The sequence below is a fragment of the Rhinichthys klamathensis genome, unplaced genomic scaffold (assembly GCF_029890125.1).
Source record: "Rhinichthys klamathensis goyatoka isolate OS25496 unplaced genomic scaffold, OSU_Roscu_1.1 h1tg000599l_1, whole genome shotgun sequence".
Classification (NCBI taxonomy): domain Eukaryota; kingdom Metazoa; phylum Chordata; class Actinopteri; order Cypriniformes; family Leuciscidae; genus Rhinichthys; species Rhinichthys klamathensis.
The window spans coordinates 218,935-235,574 of NW_026607054.1; the positions used below are offsets into that span (position 1 = coordinate 218,935).

At 45.9% G+C, this 16,640-nt stretch overlaps 1 long non-coding RNA gene across 1 annotated transcript; it reads right to left on the reverse strand.

The window, feature by feature from the left end:
- Positions 1-1,436: 1,436 nt before the first annotated feature.
- On the reverse strand, positions 1,437-8,861 carry LOC130075716 (uncharacterized). The gene is made up of 3 exons (XR_008805565.1): positions 8,773-8,861; positions 8,567-8,611; positions 1,437-1,501 (listed from the first exon to the last, which is right to left on the reverse strand). It is a non-coding gene; the product is annotated as an uncharacterized LOC130075716 (long non-coding RNA).
- Between the last annotated feature and the right edge of the window lie 7,779 nt (positions 8,862-16,640).

The following is a 16,640-nucleotide window of genomic DNA, read 5'->3' on the forward strand; positions in this document are numbered from 1 at the left end:
AAAATACCTTCAACAAAACCCCTCATTATATAGGCCTACTTGATATGATGCTCTCTGATATTTTGACAGAAAACAAAACACAAGCAAGAACAAAAAGTAGACTTACAGTAGCCCGTCTTCTCTCTCTGTGTGCGCGTTTGTGGCGGAGTTCGCGCAGCACTGAGACAATGGTACTTTTAAATCCATAAGTAATTAACACGCTAGTTTTCATCCTTATAATGAGGTACTTTAGTTATTTTTAACACAATAACATTACACATTCTTCATGCTACATTTCTCAACACTGAGAATGAATAAATGCTTGTTCCTCCAGACTCGCAGTTGTCAGTCATCCACAAGTCAGAGCACTTTCATAAAGACATAGCGATTTCAAGTTTATTTAGATTATATTGTTCAGAGTGACTATGAATGACAGAGCGCATTTTTAGAGTCGATCCATGCGATCACGCAGAGGATTAAGTTAACTCAACTCAATATTTCAACACATCTCCCCCAGCCTGTTTCCCGTGAGGAGTCGGACGCAGCGAGACGACTGTACGGTCCTCGCTGAAGACATCCGTCAGGCGGCGGGAGTGAAAGGGGGATCGAGCGGGATTCTGTATTGCTGTCTCTTTTCAATCACAAGCCTTACGCTTTTGTCAATCATCCAGGCTTGCTATTTGGGGAATGAGCCAGCGCTATGATCGGCCGAACTCTTCTTCTGCTGTTGCTTGATTTGAGAACAGCACTTGCTCCAGGTTTTTGCGTAGTTTAGAGTGACAAATCATACCAGCGCACTTTTAGGTCAAAATGCGAACAGGTTGGCAGGTCTGAGTCTGTTCTATCTCAAATAATGTCTTTTTGATTTAAAGGCCTGAAACAAAAAAATCTCTTTTTCTTACTTTTTTGGCTTCACGATTCTTCATTCTCTCTACAAATCTGAACCATGGGAAGATCTGCCATGTTCTCTGTAGTTAAGAAAGTTTTTGCATCAGGCACATGCAATTTCACTTCGTCCTCGATCTCACCCAAGAGCTCTTTGTTGTGTTGTTCCATTATCCATAGAGTCATGAATTCGCAGCCCAATTCCTCATCCGTTTCTGCAATTCCTGCAAGCAATACATTTCCAGTGTTTAGTAAAACATCACCAGTCATCAATGATCTGTGTTCAAAAAGCCAACTCACTTTCGAAGTCTTTTTCGGCAAGGTGTGCATATTTTATCTGCAGGGTTTTTTGGTTGATCAGTATCAATCTCTTGAGTACTGGGTAAAGAAGATCATTTTCCAAGCAGTGACGCCCTGCAACATAGGCTTGGCTCATGATGTGGTTCGCTGTCTCTTCAGTCAGGCACCCGCAGTTTCTTCTCATGAACTCCCTCAAGCTCACATACCCAGGAAGAGGTTCCATTACCAGGATGGTTTGGTCTTGCAAGATGAAACGCTCATACAACCGAATGAAATGGTCGCAAGTTGGAGGCTTTTGCATTTTCAGCAATGTAGTGCCCTCTTCCTCAAACTCAGGCTAAAGAAAAGAGAGTGACAAAACATTCGCGTGAGGGAAATGACAGATGAAAGCATTAGCTATGTTTCCATCACCCTGTTTTTATGCACATTTTAAAGCCTCGCATCAGAAACGTGATGGAAACGGCAAATGAGAAAAAAATCCCTTAAGTCGCAAAAATGTTCACACACTCGCTTGGTGTTTTTGACTTGTGCGAAAAAGGATTAATGCGAATATTGGGAGATGGAAACGCATTTGCCAAATTATTTTGATTTATATTCAAAATAAAACCATTGTAAGCACATCACACTTAAAACACATTTATAAGGTTGTTAAAGGTCGTCCCTGCTCGATAAGATAAGTTTCATTTTACAAATTCTACGTTCTGTCTTTGTTGTCCGTTATTAAAATGCTACTTTGTTTGCTTGTGTTACTACTCTTGTCTTCTGACCTGATATTAAGGATGAAAACACATCAAAATAACATTAAGCTAGTGACTACTTGTCGTGTGGCTGAGCAGTGTAGCGAAAGGATAATCATATTTTTCTTACTTGTATTAACATACGAAAACAGCTCTCAGACGGGAACCGACTCTCACCATTCTCTTAAAGCAGTCGCTCATTGAGTCGAACGACACACATCACTACTGTAAGACTGGAACAACTGGTTGAAGAGATCTGACCACTGGTCTATGAGACAAAGGACCTCGCTGGAAATTAACAATTGACTTCCCCCTCTTCCCCTGAGACAAAGTCTCACCTTATCTACATTTCATTCTCTCTCAGGCACACCTAAAACTCACACAAGAATCTATATGGTTTAATGTGAATAATTATCAGAGTAGTATACATATTTAGCATCATTCGAAATGTCTCAGTGTGACTGGTACAAATGTCTCATTTCCAAATAAGTAAAACAAAAGGTAATATGGTTTTTAAGAGTTTAGAGATAACTGGCACCAGTGTTGTGCCTGAACACGTTCATATTTTGGGCGAACATGAACTGAACGTACTGTCGGCTATTACTGCCTGATGAACGTTACTGTGAACTCGTTCATTCTGGTGTCTGTGAACGCACACTCTCTGTTTAACTTGGGGTGCCAGATCTCTACAGAGCCTTCCAGGCGAAAACCCGGCTAAAACACACCGTAAACAGGCCTTAATATGTAGCGAAAAAAACACCCAATCTGGCAACACCAGTGTCGCACCGCCGCATGCGTCGTCAAAACAAAAAGCAGCATGTAGTCGAAAAAGCAGCGGGGAGGCGTCGTATGATTATTTAAACAAGTTTTATGACAAGGTCGGTGAGGATGGCAAAATCGTACATTTCTGTGCAAACTTTGCCCGCCGATCAAATAATTGCTGTATAAGGCCTGTTTACGGTGTGTTTTAGCCGGGTTTTCGCCTGGAAGGCTCTGTAGAGATCTGGCACCCCAAGTTAAACAGAGAGTGTGCGTTCACAGACACCAGAATGAACGAGTTCACAGTAACGTTCATCAGGCAGTAATAGCCGACAGTACGTTCGACTGTTGTTTTATATGGGCTGTGGTGGCAATTATTTAACAAAAAAAAATAGCTCCCAGCAACATATGGAAAAAAAGAACTATGAACTAGTTCATTTTAAAATTTGTGAACTGAACTTTGAACTAGTTCATGTAGAAAGTGAACTTTCTCAACACTGACTGGCACACAAAGGATCAACTCTGAATGCAAACTACCATTGTTTCCATGTGAAAGAGGTTCTGGCTATTTAATGGAACGCAGCAAGGGATTCTGGGCCTTTCTGTCCTCAGATCAGCCCGTGAGACTGAGAGTGTCCGAGACTCTCAGCCTCAAGTATTTTTTTTAAATGTTGGGTTTGCATCTCTTCTCTTTATTCCAGAGCATTTGATGTTTTGTATCGATTATCTTTGGATTTATTATGTAATTGGCATGATACATTTACCTGACATAATAAATTGTTACATTTGATTATTCTAACTGACTTTGACACTATTTTCATTAGAGTTAAAAGGAATAGTCAAACATAGGGGTGTGACGGTTATTATATAACCGTGAGACCGACGGTTATAGTTGAACACCGTCATTAGAACACTATAACCGCCAAAACCGTGCTATTAAAATATGTTTTACAAAAAAATTTTATCATAAAGAATGTTTAAATACTAATATCAGCTTAAGAGGGAAACGGAGGCTGCTACTGCTGGAGATGATTCGGGAGAGGTCTGTCTGTACTTTACCGATCAGAGTGCGCGCTGACACGGAGTAAAGCCTCGTTTATACTCGACCTGTCCGCACGAGCGCGAAGGTGCGCGCGGCAAAAATGACGCGTTCGGTGCGCAAGACCGGCAAGACCCCATTTGGCTTGGCTGTGTGCACGGCTTTTTTGTAACAGCGCGCGCGACGCCGCATCCGAGGATGAACGACTTCAAGCCGAATCTGCCCGAGCATGCACGTCTCACCGCAACGGCACGCAGTTTGCGCGTCTAAATTGCAAAGTTCATTCCAAAGTTTTTTCGTTAAGGTTTGTTTACTGTGTGTGATTTATTTAAAACAAAGCACGTTCATTGCAACGTTTGTTTGTTAAGGATTTGTTTACTGTGTGATACATTTAATGGAAAGCACATTCACTTCTAGTTGTCTTGCTGTTCATGTTAAATAAACGCCAGTAGCTAATCAGTGTCTGCTTGTTTATTCAAACTAAGTTGTCCTATAACAGACGAACAGTTATTCAAACCCCCCCCCCATGACGGTTATGTTACGAACCGTCACATTTGACTCACGTCATCACCAATTCTGAAACCGGCACACCCCTAGTCAAACATTAACATTTAATGATGCTCATTCGAAAAAGATTTGCTTCACGTTTGGATGGAAACCCAGCTAATGAAAAAAAAAAAAAAACTTTACATGAACTCTATAACCAGCGTGGGAATTATACCGCGGCCACGCGGCCATGGCCGCCGTTGCCCTACACTTTGGCCTTCATGCCCCGTGAAAAAAAAATCATCGTACGGCCACAGTGGTCTGTGTGCCCTGGCCCTGTCCAAGTTCCATGTATAAAGCGCCAGTGCGGCATAGTGGGCTTGCTTTGAATTACAGCGAGCCACCCAAGTAGTCTCTTAACTTCAATTAGTTCGTGGATTCGCGCAGGTGCAGTGTTATAATCACATCGATGATCTCATGCCTCAAAACAGCAGTGCAAGAAGCATGTAACGTCAGCACCAACAGAAGAACGACACTCAGGAAAGCATCGGCGCACTGAAGCGTTTTTTTTTAATAGATCAAAGTTACTATAAGATTTTATGTTATTACCTTGACAAACTATATCATTAAAAAGATATAAGACTCACGTTTCAGTATTTGACCACTATTGTATTCTGAGAAATTTATATTGACAGTTATGTCTAATAATTTGCGTCAGACGCTCCCATTCATAAAAAACTCCTGTGTTGTCGTCATGACAGTGATTCACAAAACAACGTCCCTCACGGCTTTTAGCTCAAAAGTGTGCAGATTTGGAAAAATATTGATATATTCTCAGTTTACATCAGATTTATATTGACAGTAGGGCTGTAACGATACGCGATATAAAATCGAAATCGCGATACTCAGGTCCACGATCCTGTATCGCGATGTGAGAAGGCAGAATCGCGATCACACCCCTTCCAACTCCCAGAGTTATCCTTCCTGTCCTGAACCAGGGCTCGAATTTCGGCGCAGGTATTGCGCATAATTCTAATCATTCCCGCAAATCATTCTTTTAACAACTATCTTCCAGACGCAATTTCACAAACAGCGTGAGTGTTCAGCGGCGCCGCGCGTCTTCTATCTCTTCTCATAATGTGTTGTGTAAGGCAAGCATCAAGCGCTGCGGCGATAAAACACTCGCGTTTAGGAGTCGGGACCATAGACTGTAAGGTCGCTACATGACGGATATTCACTTGCACAATCGGGCCAGCTGTGCATCGTGACTGAAGTCTTTTTAAGTCTTACCAGTTTAAACATTCAAGCGATTTTAAACTAATCAGTGCTCGCGCGCTCTCTGAGATTATTTTCTATGCGCACATTCATAGAAAATCCGCCTCAAAAACAGCTGGCCAGTAACTATTTTTCGCGGATTATATTGCTTTAACACGCAAAATTGTCAATTTCGGTCTTTGTGAGTAGGCTATACTCTAAATATAGTCGGTTTTGTCTTTAATAAGCATAAAACGCATGCCAGTATAATGAACACAGGATCCGTGCACTAGCTCTTAAAGTGACGGCAGCCATATGTGTCTGTCATTAATTTTGTTGTCAAAACAACAAAAGATGGCTTTAAGTTAAAGGAATCAGGATTAATAGCCTATGTATTTAATTTATTCAGGACTAAAATACCACCCAGTGTTATTTTCCATTTGATTACTTTATTCAGTATCTGTATATGAATACTAGTGTTAGACCTATTCAAAAACTTTTCTCTTTAATTGTCTTTATTTGTATCTTTATTCTATTGTATTTATTTGTGCTACTTTTTTCAATTTAATTAAACAATTTAAATCAAGCTTCCTTGTGATGTGTAAATTCTTAACAACAATATTACCCCATTGTAAAAATGCAATGAGCGCAAACATTTAGGCAAGATAAATGTAATAATTTTGTTTGGAAAAAATGCCCCCCCTTTCTCCCCCTCAAACAAAAAAAAATCCCCCCCATGAGAATCATCTAAGGGGGGATTTCCCCCCCATTTTCCAAAACGAAATTCAGGCCCTGAGAACTACCACATCTTTAAATTACTATTAGTATTATTTGAAGTTAACATTATAAAATATGTAGACCTACACCACAAAACTAGTTGAGGATAAATTATTTAAAATTTGGCAATTTCAGCATTATAGACGTGAAATTTGCAGCCAAAACTTGAAATATAAGTTCTCAGAAAGTGCATTAAATTAATCCTCAATTGACCGGCAACACGTCCAACATGCAGATGCATATCCTACGGCACCATCCCGAAATCAATTTAGTTGGAGTACAGAACACAACCCAAAAGCAGCAGCCTACACTGCCTAGTATAGTTTAATCATTTGCATAGTTATTATTGTTCTTTGGTGTTTAGATTATACAGGTTTTTCCTAATGTTATTTAATAAAAATACCGGTATTTTTTTTTTCTCTCAAAATCTCTTTTTTTCACCACAAGCCCCGCCCCCTCAAGCCCCGCCCCCATGATAGAATCGCGATACGAATCGAATCGTGGGTCAAAAATCGTGATACGAATCGAATCGTGGGTTTGGTGTATCGTTACAGCCCTAATTGACAGGAATAATATTTTATTGAATTTATAGCCAAATGCGTCGATGTAATCATATGAGCGCTGTATATTGATGTGCTGTGTTTTCAATTCATACCAGCAGCCTGAGGGCGCTCTACTGAACATTATAGTCCATATTTGAAACACATGAAGAAGAGCGTTCGACAATGCAGGAAATCCCAAATCCCCGACCACAAACGAGATTCATAAATTTTGGGGCATCTCGCCCGGGGGGCGGGTAGGGTTAGGATTAGGGTTAGGTTAGGGTTAGGGTTAGGTTTAGGTTTAGACCTAGGTTCGCTAGCTAGTTCTGTGCCTGCCTGTGTGCGCTATTGTGCGCGCTGACCCTGGTCAACGAGAACCCGCATGAGAGATGTGAAGCAGGACGTAACCCCGCCCCCCGGGCGAGATGCCCCAAAATTTATGAGTCCAGACCACAAACAGAGCTAACAGATCGCTGTAACATACAGATAATGTCGTTTTGAAGACAATAAACATTTTTGCAATGATATTTGACTTACCTGTGTTCTTCGAGCCATGTCAGGCATTTTCATAATAATAGATTATATGTATAATGTTATTCTAATCGATAGACTTTATCATCATTGCATTATACATAAAATATTATATTTTCTGTCTGATTTTTTTTTATCTGAAGCCAAATCAGATCACAGAAGGTTATTTAGAACACTCGACTTGAGTTATAAAGTAAGTTTGGAGCACAAACATGGTTTTAATCTCATAAATTGTCGTGTATTGATGCTCTGCTAAGCTAATAAATAAAGTCATATGACATGATCTTGAAAAACATTTACCTAAATACAGAGTTTTAGACATATCATCTTCAGATTTTAAGTATAACATGGTCAGACATGTGGCTTTAGCTGCAGTGCATTTCTAGATTGATACAATGCCAACTTCAATTTTATTTTCATGAAGATGTTTCATAAAAAAAAATGTCTCATAATTTCTGAATTATCATGTTTCTGAATGCTTTTATTGGCATTTACGTTGTTTCTATTGTTGTGTGAGGGTGTATACCTTCTGGATGTAATGGCTCTCTCTCTCTCTCTCTCTCATTAAATTTTTTTTGTTTTTTTTATTAAAAAAGTCATAATCCATGTCTTATTCCAAATTAGGATGTTATGGTATCAATCTGAATGGGAAAACCATCGAATTGTACTGAATGGCCTTTGTGCCCTGTCATATGGCCTTGGTGCCCCTAAAAAAAAAGAAAAGGTGGAGGCCAAATGGCCTTGCCCCTAAAATTACATAATTCCCACCTTGTCTATAACCGATGCTTCTAGGCTTTGGTTGTGTAATTCAGTTATATATCATACTATCTATATTACCGAATTTAAAAGCCAATTCTTACTAGAGAATTTCAAGAAGATAAAACTTAGAATTAGTCTTAGATTTTTCTACATTGTTTCTGTTAATAATGTATTGTATCAAGTGTCCATTTCATTATAATATTCATATTTATCATAAATAATTGAACATGTATTTTAAGGTCCGTTAAAGAGGGGTTGAGGTGGGGTCACATTTGAGCATTTAAAAATTGACTTGAACGTAACGCAATAGTTACTTTCTGAAGCAACTAGTTACTTTTATAATTTGTAACCGAGTAACTAATTTTGTTACTTTTTGGAAGAAGTAACTAGTAACTGTAATTACTTTTTAAAAGTAACTTGCCCAACACTGGTTATATATCATACTATCTATATTACCAAATTTAAAACACCAATTCTTACTAGAGAATTTCATGAAGAAAAAAGTCTTGTCAACTTACCGATGTTTCCCAAAGTCTGCACCTCTCAACAAATTTGATGTCAACCTAAAAAATAAAGACATTTTTTTGCAAATGATCATCTACAGTCTACATTTTTTAAACACTTTTTGATCAAAACTGTCAACACTGATGTTTATGGCAAGACTCAAGGTTCACAGAAGGAAACAAGGGACAAAACGTTTGTTTGTGGAGAAAGAGCAACATACTTTCTGGCCGTCCGATCTTCTAATTCCTTCATGGACACGATCATCATATCCCAGTTTCTTTCCCACTTTATAAAGAAACCGAAAGTATTGATGTTGCAGTGTCGGTTGATGAGGAAACATTAAGGTCACTGAAAAACACACAGCAACAATGTGTTAACGTACAGCATGAGACTGAACACACCAGAGCAGATCAGGAGCCAGTCTGAGTGGAGATTACAAACAAAACCACAACAACAGATTGAAATGGACATGAATCCAGTGGTATGTGATACCTCTACTATAAGTAAAAATATTTGTTCTCATTAACGTAACTGTAGCAGCAGGGGGTTGTTGCTATAGTGAATTTTCTCTAGAACTAAGGGTGTAGAAATCTCAGTTTAGTGGCTACAAAAGCCACGGAGGACGACGAATGGGGTTTTCGCATAGAAAGCCTATCAACTTCGACTATTACAAAACGAGCCAATGGCAAAGAAATGCCATGGGTCTGCGGAATTTGCATAGCGTATCTCCGCCCCACCTCGTGGGTATAAAGCGGAAGACGGCGCAACATGCAGATATATTTAATCGCTGAGGAGCCAAGACAGAGCTCAGAGCTCATACAGCGGAAAGTGGCAGGAAGACGGAACGTCTCCGTTCCCTACTCAGGGAACGAGGGTTACATCCGTAACCGAGACGTTCCCTTTCGTTGTCACTCCGAGTTCCGTCGGAGGACGACGAATGGGGATACCAGTCTAATCACGCCACCTTCTCAGCTGTCTTCCAGTGCCCTGCGTAAATCTGAGATCCCTGTCGTGAGCTGGCACGGACGAAGGACTCCAATTTAGCACAGGAATACCAAGGTACACTGGGGAGCATTACCCAAGATTTTAGGGGAATTTGCAATTACTGCCAACCCAGAGGGGGGGACTTAGAGAATACACATATGACCCGAGGGATGCAAATGGGGAATCACTGGGGTGTCCAGCCACAGGTGGAATATTTCAACCCCAGGGGTGGCAAGGTGGCTTGCCAAGGGAAAGACACATGCTTAGAGAGGCTTACAGTGGAAATACACATGTGGGGGTCGCCCAGGGGAGGGACCATGCACACGCAGGCAAAAGACACTGGCGCCAGCGTCAGGAGTGCTGGAGGAACTCAGGGCTTTCGGAGAAGCTCACCTGAGGAGAATATTGCACGCATCCAGTCCGTAGAGTGGAATGGCGAGCAAGCGTAGACACCTGAGCGGGTCCGGTAATAGCTGGTTGAAGCGAGTACATGAGAGGACACTGGCTCGACTCGGAGATTGTAGAATCTGGCGAATGTGTTAGGTGTCGCCCAGCCTGCAGCTCTGTAGATGTCTGTTAGCGAGGCGCCATGCGCTAGAGCCCAAGAGGACGCCACACTCCGGGTGGAGTGGGCGGTCACACCAAGGGGGCACAGTCAACCTTGCTGCTGGTATGCCAAAGCAATGGCGTCCACTATCCAGTGAGACAACCTTTGCTTGGAGAGAGCCTTTCACTTCAGCTTCCCACCATAACAGACAAAGAGCCGGTCTGAGGTCCTGAAACACTGCGTTCTGTCTACATATATGCGGAGAGCACGTACTGGACAGAGCAGTGCCAAGGCTGCGTCTGCCTCCTCCGGGGGCAGCGCTTGCAGGTTCACCACCTGGTCCCGGAAGGGAGTGGTAGGAACCTTGGGCACATATCCAGGCCGGGGTCTCAGGATCACGTGAGAGTAAGCCGGCCCGAATTCCAGGCACGCTTCGTCAACGGAGAATGCGTGCAGGTCCCCTACCCTCTTGATGGAGGCCAATGCAGTCAGAAGCGCTGTCTTCATTGACAGGAAGTTAAGCTCGACTGACTGCAAAGGCTCAAAGGGAGCACTCCGCAGGGCAGATAGAACCACTGCGAGGTCCCAAGAGGGTACGAGAGGAGGGCGAGAAGGATTCAGTCTCCTCGCTCCTCTCAGGAACCTGACGATCAGGTCATGCTTCCCCACCGACTTACCTTCTATAAGATCATGCTGTGCAGCAATAGCGGCGACATAGACCTTGAGGGTGGAGGGAGACAGCCTTCGCTCCAACCCATCTTGAAGGAAGGTAAGCACGACGCTGATCGAACATCTCCGGGGGTCTACTCGGTGAGAAGAGCACCAGTTGACGTAGAGGTTCCACTTCAACGCGTAGACGTGTCTCGTGGACGACGCTCTAGCGGAAGTGATGGTAGCCACCACCGCTGGTGGTAGGGTACTCAAACCTGCCTCGTCCCGTCCAGGAGCCACACGTGGAGGCTTCAGGGATCGGGACGAGTGTGCCACAGGGTGCCCCGTCCCTGAGAAAGTAGGTCCTTCCTCAGAGGTATGGGCCAAGGAGGTGCTGTCGTGAGGAGAATAAGTTCGGAGAACCACGTTCGGGTGGGCCAATACCGCGCGACCAGCAAGACCTGCTCCTCGTCCTCCCTGACCTTGCGCAGGGTCTGAAACGCGTATTTGCGGCCCCGCGGCCAGCTGTGCGCCAGTGCATCCGTGCCGAGCGTGCCCTCGGTCAGGGAATAAAACAGGGCGCAATGGGTCGAGTCGTGAGAGGCAAACAGATCTATCTGTTCATCCCCGAACTGGTCCCAAATCAGCTGAACCGACTGGGGATGGAGTCGCCATTCTCCAGGGAGGGGCTGAAACCGTGAGAGCTCGTCTGCACAGTTCAGGGCTCCAGGAATATAAATGGCACGAAGCGACCTCAGATGCTTCTGACTCCATAAGAGGAGGTGGCGGGGGAGTTGCGACATACGGCGGGAGCGCAGACCACCTTGACGGTTGATGTACGCAACAGTCGCGGTATTGTCTGATCGAACTAGTACGTGCTGGCCCCAGAGCACGGCTTGGAAGCAGCGCAGGGCGAGCTGTACAGCCAGCAACTCGAGGCAATTGACGTGCCATAGGCGCTGGGGTCCTATCCAGGAGCCCGTGGCAGCACGTCCATTGCACATGGCCCCCCAGCCCGTGTTGGAGGCATCTGTCATTACAACAACATACCGCGAAGCTCGTTCCAGAGGCACTTCGCCCGTAGAAAACTGAGGTTCGACCACGGGGTGAAGGTTTGACGGCAAGTCAGAGTAACTGGTACTCGGAGAGTGCCATGCTGCCATGCCCACCTCGGAACTCGGTCGTGAAGCCAAAGCTGAAGCGGTCTGATATGAAGCAATCCGAGCAGCGTTGCCGCGGCTGCAGATGCTATATGCCCCAAGAGCCTCTGAAAACATTTCAGTGGAACCGCACTCTTGCCGTCGAACTGTCTCAGGCAAGTCAGCAGTGACTGCGCGCGCTCGCTCGTAAGCTGCGCGGACATGGCGACCGAGTCTATCTCCATACCGAGAAAAGAGATCCTCTGCACGGGGCAAAGTTTGCTCTTCTCCCAGTTGACCCGAAGGCCCAGTCGGGCTATGTGGTGGAGCACCAAGTCCCTGTGTTCGCAAAGCTGATCTCGAGAGTGAGCTAAAATCAGCCAGTCGTCGAGATAGTTCAGGATTCGAACCCTGTATTCCCGGAGAGGAACAAGGGCTGCCTCGACGACCTTCGTGAAGACGCGAGGAGACAGGGCTAGCCCGAAAGGGAGAACTGCGTACTGATATGCCTGCCCCTCGAAAACAAACCGCAGGAACGGTCTGTGTTGAGGGAGGATGGAGACATGAAAGTAGGCGTCCTTCAGGTCGATCGCTGCAAACCAATCCTGGTGCCGCACACATTCGAAAACGCGTTTGGCGGTGAGCATCTTGAACGGCAGCCTGTGAAGGGAGCGGTTCAGAATGCGCAGATCCAGGATTGGCCGTAACCCACCGGTTTTCTTGGGGACAATGAAGTACGGGCTGTAGAAGCCGGACCTCATTTCGGCTGGAGGGACAGTCTCGATCGCACCCTACGGCCAGCAGGGTAGCAATCTCCGCTCTCATGACAGGGGCATTGCCACCGACCATAGTGGAGCGGACACCCCTGAAGCGGGGAGGAGACCGCGCGAACTGAATCGCGTAGCCGAGCCTGATCGTCCGAGCGACCCAGCGGGACAGGTTGGGAAGCTATAGCCAAGTCAAGTCAAGTCACCTTTATTTATATAGCGCTTTTTACAATACAGATTGTATCAAAGCGCTTCACAGTGATAACATGAAAACAATATAACAAAAACAATATAACAATATAACAAAATATTATTGAATATTAAATGTTAAATGTCCCCAACTAAGCAAGCCAAAAGCCAAGGCAACAGGGCTCCCAACGACTGTACCAGCGGGGTCATACGAACCACAGACTTCCCACCGGTGGTGCAGCGAGGCGGAATGACTGGCCCAGACGTGGACGGCATAGCGGCCCGATGTGGGGGCACAGTCATTGACCACGCCCTGACAGAGCAGACCAGGGAAGGACGAACGTTCCACGGGGGTCTGCTCTGCCAGGGGGCTGGCGACAGAGAGGGATGAGAGCGGCACGGTCCGGGGACAGTGCGCACTGTCATCCCGCTCTGGGACAGAGGAGGACGAGGGGAGCACGGCCCGGGGGCGGCGCTCCGTGCCGTCCGAGAACTCTGTGTGCTCAGGGATGGACATGTTACTTCTTTCTTTAACCACATTGGGGTGCTACCCACCCGGGGGTGAGCAGCGGGGAGTGGAGACCAAAAAAATTCTCCCCCGGCCCTCCACCGGGGGAAGGAGTGGTCCTGCTACCACCTCCTGAGAAGTAACCGTCAACATCGGAATCGCGGCTTCCTCCACGACCGGGCCCAGGTGAAGGCTGCTACTTGGGCCGGGTGGGAGGGGCGGGAGCCGCAGGAGGGCGTCCTCGGCGGCGAACAGACTGAGTGACCTGCCCGGCCGACTGGGTGGAGGCAGCAGCGGGTCGGCGGGGCATGGGGGTGTCGAGCAGCCGGGACCGCTCGGCATCCTCCATGTCAGCCAGGTTCAGCCACAGGTGTCTCTCCTGGACCACGGCTGTGGACATTACCTTACCCAGGGAGTGCGCGGTCACCTTCGTCGCCCGGAGAGCGAGGTCGGTGGCGGTACGCAGCTCATCAAAGAGCCCTGGGCCTGTCCTACCCTCGTGCATGTCTCTGAGCATCTGGGCCTGGTAGACCTGCAGAGTGGCCATAGCATGCAGCGAAGCAGCTGCCCGTCCCGCCGCTCTGTAGGACTTCGCCACTAACGTAGACGAGTGCCTACAGGCTTTGGATGGGTGCTTAGGCTCGCCACGAGAAGAAGCACTCTGAGGACACAGTTGCATCGCAACAGAGCGTTCAACCGGGGGGAGCCCAGTGTACCCACGGGCAGCTGCTCCATCGAGGGGAGGAAAGGCGGATAAAATCAACGAGCGGTCACGGGAAGACATGGGAGACTTCGAGATCTCATCATGCACATCCGAGAAGAAAGGAATTGGGGTTGGCTGCGGACGTGAATCCGCAGGCGCACCCAAAAACCAATCATCTAACCGCGAGTGCTCGGGACGGGGCGGAGGAGTCCACTCGACCCGATGCTCGCGGCCGCCCGGGCAAGCATGGCAGTCATCTCGGGATCCGACTCGGCAAACGACTGCGCACCCGAAGGAGTGCGATGAATTCTGCCCACCTTGTGATGCAGCGATGACATCGCGTCATCCTCTGTAGCGCCAAAGGAAACACGCGGGACATCCGAAGATGGGCCCGCGGGAATCCCCTGGACACTAACGGGAGGGGTAGGTGCAGAGCAAGGACTGATAGTCGGCGCTTTGTTCCACACCGTCACCCTCAGGTCACCCTGGCCCCCAGCCGAAGTACAAGCTCTATTTCTAGAGTCAGTAGATCGGGGTGTGGATGAGGGGACTCTCACTCTTGCGAGATCATTGAGTCTCGACCGTAGTGACGCAATGGTCATCCACGAGCGCTAATCTAGCGTGATCAATGCCCAAACACATCCACCGCAACCAGAAGTGCACGGGCGAGGCATCTTTAAAAAGACGTGAGACTCACGGTCTGTTGACTTGGCTGGAGTCGGCTCTTGTCCGGGTGTGTGTGGCTCGGTCTCAAGCACATCAGTGGCTGGCGTCGGCTCTTGTCCGGGTGTGTGTGGCTCGGTCCCAAGCACATCAATGGCTGGAGTCGGCTCTTGTCCGGGTGTGCGTGGACGCTCCTGCGAAGGCTCGCGGTCAGGCACACAAGGACACACTTTGCTTATAAGCGTTTGGATGCCACGCTTTACAGCAGCCGAACGAGGACGGCCTTCCCTCCCTTTAGTGTGTTTTTTAGAAAGCAAAGAATATTGATTAGAAACATTAATTAGCACAGATTACAGCTGAATGATTCATGTAAAACTGTCCAGATGTTCATGTGAATAATTAGCAGGTTTAGCATTGAAGTTCATGTTAGAAAGATAACTTAGTCCAGTATCCAGGCGCTGTTTGACAGGCTTTTAGTGCCTGTGAGCTTTGGGTGTATGTGAATGAAATGTTTAGCCGGCAAGGCTTTCAATCACATGCAAATAATTAACTTTTGTGAATGGCAGTGTGCCGTGAGTGTAACTCTACCTCTGCCTTAACATGTGATGTGAAGGTAACAGAACTGCCACTGATAGAATGTGCGCAGTAACGCGATACTACGACATTTCTTCAAAAGCAGATCGTGGAGACATTTTAATCGTCCACGATCAAATATTGTGATATCGCACACCCCCATGTGTCCCAGTGTTATTTCAGCATACAGTTGTACTCAACCAGAATAATACTTTTGCTGCCGCCGTTCCCCCGCTGTGGCAAATTGGGATGTGTATTTGCTGCCCTTTACCGCTAAGTGGCGCTGTAATCAGACTTTGTGTCAGTTTATTCTCTCTATTGGCGCTTTTCCACTACACAGTACCAGCTCGGCTCGGCTCGGCTCGGCTCGACTCGCCTTTGTTTGGTTTTCCACTGTGTAAAAGTTGTACCTGTACCTGCTTTCGGGTACTTTTTTTCGTACCACCTCCGGCGAGGTTCTAAGCGAGCTGAGGCGAGCTAAGCCGATACTAAAATGTGACGTGAAAACAATGCCGACTGCTGATTGGTCACAGAGAATCTGCGTCATCATTGCACGCGCCAGATGGAGTATCCAGAATAACCCCGCCATTTTTAAATAGTTTGGCCAGAGATAGTTACTAAACTTACTACTATTATTATGGCAACTCGGAAGAATACGCCGTAGTCAAACGAGGAGGTGCAGACATTCCTTTGTTTGGTTGCCGAAGAGAGGATCCAGCGAGAGCTTGATGGGGCAACGAGGAACGAAATGCGTCGCTATGACGACCGGGTACTATTTGTGGCGGTACTTTCTGCAATGGAAAACGGAGCGAAAAGCGAGCCGAGTCGAGTCGAGTCGAGCTGGTACTGGTAATGGAAAAGCGCCATATGACGTAATCTGCCGCGGCTCATTGAAGGCTGAGGTCGCAGATAAATTCAAGTTAAACACTTGAGTATACTATAATAGCCTACTTGTCTTTTACTTAGTGTTATTTTAATTTGTTAGTAGATTTAATAACTGACATAACAGTAAAATAAATTAAAATAAATGATCGTAAAAATAAAACATTGTCAGGACTTGCTAACCGATGTTAGTCGGCAGCATTTGTGTTTTTGGATTAATTAAGAATTAAATAAGGCTTACAGTAGGTTATTATTATTAGCATACCTTTCTTTAATAAATAATTCAAACATTTCAACATAAACATTGGAATAGAAAAATGTCACATCAATGAGGCTTTGCGTAAGGATAAGACGTTAAGCTTATGTTCATTAGACAGCGTTCAGGCGATAGCTCTGTGGGCAACGCTTCAACATATGCCTCGTTCGAATCTCACCTCTATCATATTCATAACTTTGTTTCTTGTTTAATATGCTATTTGTCA